Raw genomic sequence first — 3302 nt, forward strand, 5'->3', positions numbered from 1 at the left:
GTTCCGGGGGATTCAGTGAGTGTGGCCGGAGGGGGCGGTGTTGATGCTCCAGTGGCCGGTGATGCTAGGGTCCCGGGTGTGGGAGCCCCAGCGGGTGGAGTCCCTGGTGCTGACTTGGCGGCTATGCTAGCACAGGTGTTGGAGCGGTTACCACCAGTGGTACCGGCTCAGGCTCAGGTAGTGCCACCAGTGGTGGCGGAGGAGCGGCAGCCAGCGGCTGCGGATGTGGGGGTCCATGCTCGTTATCTCAGCATGTTGACAGAGATGGGTCGGTTGCGTACTGAGCAGTTTTCGGGAGGTGTAGATCCTACTGCTGCGGATGCGTGGAGGACGAGAGTGGAACGTAACTTCCATACTCTGAGATGTCCTGAGGAGTTCTGGGTGGACATAGGGGTCTACTTTTTGAGTGGTGATGCTGATTTGTGGTGGATATCTGTGGCTGCTAGGAGGGCGCAGCGGGAGATTACTTGGGCTGACTTCGTTTTGGAGTTCAACCGCAAGTATTTTCCTAGAGAGGCATTGGATCGTTTGGAGGTGCAGTTCCTTCAGTTGTCTCAGGGGACACGGTCAGTGCGGGAGCTGGACTTGGAGTTCAGTCGACTTCTGTGTTATGGGGGTCGGGCTATGGAGTCTGAGGAGGCTCAGGTCAGGAGTTTTATGAGGGCTCTACGGGATGATCTGAGAGTTCATTGTAGAGGGAGGTATTATGCTACGCGTGCAGAGCTGGTTGAGACAGCAGCAGAGATTGAGGAGGATATCCGGGCACAGTCAGTGTCGGTTACTCCAGCAGTTCAGCCTGGTAAGGCTCAGCAGCAGGGTGGTTCGAGCAGGGGCGGTAGGCCTGCGCAGGGAACCAAGAGGAAGTGGGAGGCTACGCAGAAGCCGAGTGGTGCGGGTTGCTTCGGTTGTGGGAGCAAGGATCACAAGGTTGCTAGTTGTCCAAAGAGGAGTGTTCCGGCGGCAGGGCCTCGGGTATGTTATCACTGTAGGGAGACAGGGCACATCAGGCCTTTTTGTCCCAAGTTGCAGCCGGCAGCAGTGGCAGCGTTGCAGCAGGTGCAGCCTGGAGGTCAGCATGTGGCACGGATTGAGCAGGCGCCACGGGCTTACACGACAGTGGAGACTGGTGGAACCAGTGCCGGGGCGATCACAGGTATAATTTCTGGTACTTAAACTTTGTGAATTTATAGTAGGTTCAGATTTTATGTTTTCCTGTGATAAAGTGTTAGGTTCTCAACACATGAGGTTTGTGTAGGGACCTTGTTGGTGGGCGGGTTTAAGTCCCACGTTATGTTTGATTCTGGAGCTTCGCATAGCTTCATTACTCCAGAGTGTGCAGAGTGTGCGGGGATCAGCGGGGATCCTGGAGAGCGTACAGGAGTTGTTAGAGTTGCGGGAGGCAAGTTCCTGAGAGTTATTGGACGAGCTAGAGGAATTGATATTCAGATCGCAGGAGAGTCATGGCCAGCGGATTTGCTTATCAGTCCAGTGGAGCTGTATGATGTTATTCTCGGGATGGATTGGATGCATCGGCATATGGTGCATTTGGATTGCTATCGGGGTAGAGTGGAGTTTGAGCGTCCAGGAGGGAAGTTGGTTTTTCAGGGTATTAGACCGACTTCGGGGAGTCTCGTGATCTCAGCCATTCAGGCTGGGAAGATGATCGAGAAGGGCCGTGAGGCTTATTTGGTTACTATATCTATGCCAGAGTCAGTGGGGAAGTCTACGGTTAGCGGTATTCCGGTAGTGGAGGAGTTTGAGGATGTGTTTCAGTCTTTGCAGGGATTACCACCATCTCGGTCGGATCCTTTTACCATTGAACTGGAACCAGGGACGACACCGTTATCCAAGGCTCCTTACAGAATGGCTCCAGCAGAGATGGCAGAGCTGAAGAAGCAGCTAGAAGATTTGTTGAGTAAGGGATTCATCCGTCCTAGTGTATCACCGTGGGGAGCGCCGGTGTTGTTTGTGAAGAAGAAGGATGGGAGTTTCAGGTTGTGCATTGATTATCGGGGTTTGAACCGGGTCACTGTGAAGAACAAGTACCCTCTTCCTAGGATCGATGAGTTGTTGGATCAGTTGAGGGGTGCTACTTGGTTCTCCAAGGTAGATCTGGCGTCGGGTTATCATCAGATACCGATAGATGAGGCAGATGTGAGGAAGACTGCTTTCAGGACGAGGTATGGGCATTATGAGTTTGTGGTGATGCCTTTCGGGTTGACTAACGCGCCAGCAGCGTTTATGAGATTGATGAACATCATGTTTCAAGAGTTCCTGGATGTGTCTGTCATCATTTTCATCGACGATATCCTGGTTTATTCTAAGAGTCCTGAGGAGCATGCAGTGCATTTGAGGGCAGTTATGGAGAAGCTGCGGGAGCAGAAGTTGTTTGCTAAGTTGAGCAAGTACAGTTTCTGGCAGCGCGAGATGGGCTTTCTGGGTCACAATGTGTCTGCAGAGGGGGTTTCTGTGGATCCAGAAAAGATTCAGGCTATCAGGGATTGGCCTAGACCGCAGAATGCTACAGAGATCAGGAGTTTTCTTGGATTGGCAGGATACTACAGGAGATTTGTGCAGGGGTTTGCAAGCAGAGCACGTCCTATGACTAAGTTGACAGGGAAGGATGTTCCTTTTGTCTGGTCAGAAGAGTGTGAGGAAGGCTTTGCAAGCCTGAAGGAGATGTTGACTACTGCGCCAGTGTTGGCTTTGCCTGAGCAGGGAGAACCCTATGTGGTTTATACAGATGCATCTAGAGTTGGTTTGGGGTGTGTTCTGATGCAGCATGGGAAGGTGATTGCCTATGCTTCGCGGCAGTTGCGGGTGCATGAAGGCAACTATCCTACTCATGATTTGGAGATGGGTGCTGTAGTTTTCGCCCTGAAGATTTGGAGATCTTATCTTTATGGTGCAAAGGTACAGGTGTTTACAGATCATAAGAGTCTGAAGTATATATTCACTCAGCCTGAGTTGAATTTGAGGCAGAGGCGGTGGATGGAGCTTGTGGCAGACTATGATTTGGAGATAGCCTATCACCCTGGTAAGGATAATACGGTTGCAGACGCTCTGAGTCGGAAGAGGGTAGCTTCGGCTCAGGAGCAAGAGATGTAGTCTCAGGTAGGAGAGATCAGTGCTATGAGCTTGTGTGCTGTTTCACTGAAACCGTTGGGTTTGGAAGCAGTTGACAGAGCAGATCTTCTGAGTAGGGTGCGGTTGGCACAGGAGAAGGATTTGGGGCTGGTGAATGCCTCAAAGGATGTTGATTCAGAGTATCAGGTCTCAGATAATGGTACTATCTTGGTGCA

This window comes from Camelina sativa, chromosome 4 (assembly GCF_000633955.1).
Source record: "Camelina sativa cultivar DH55 chromosome 4, Cs, whole genome shotgun sequence".
In the NCBI taxonomy this organism is placed as follows: domain Eukaryota; kingdom Viridiplantae; phylum Streptophyta; class Magnoliopsida; order Brassicales; family Brassicaceae; genus Camelina; species Camelina sativa.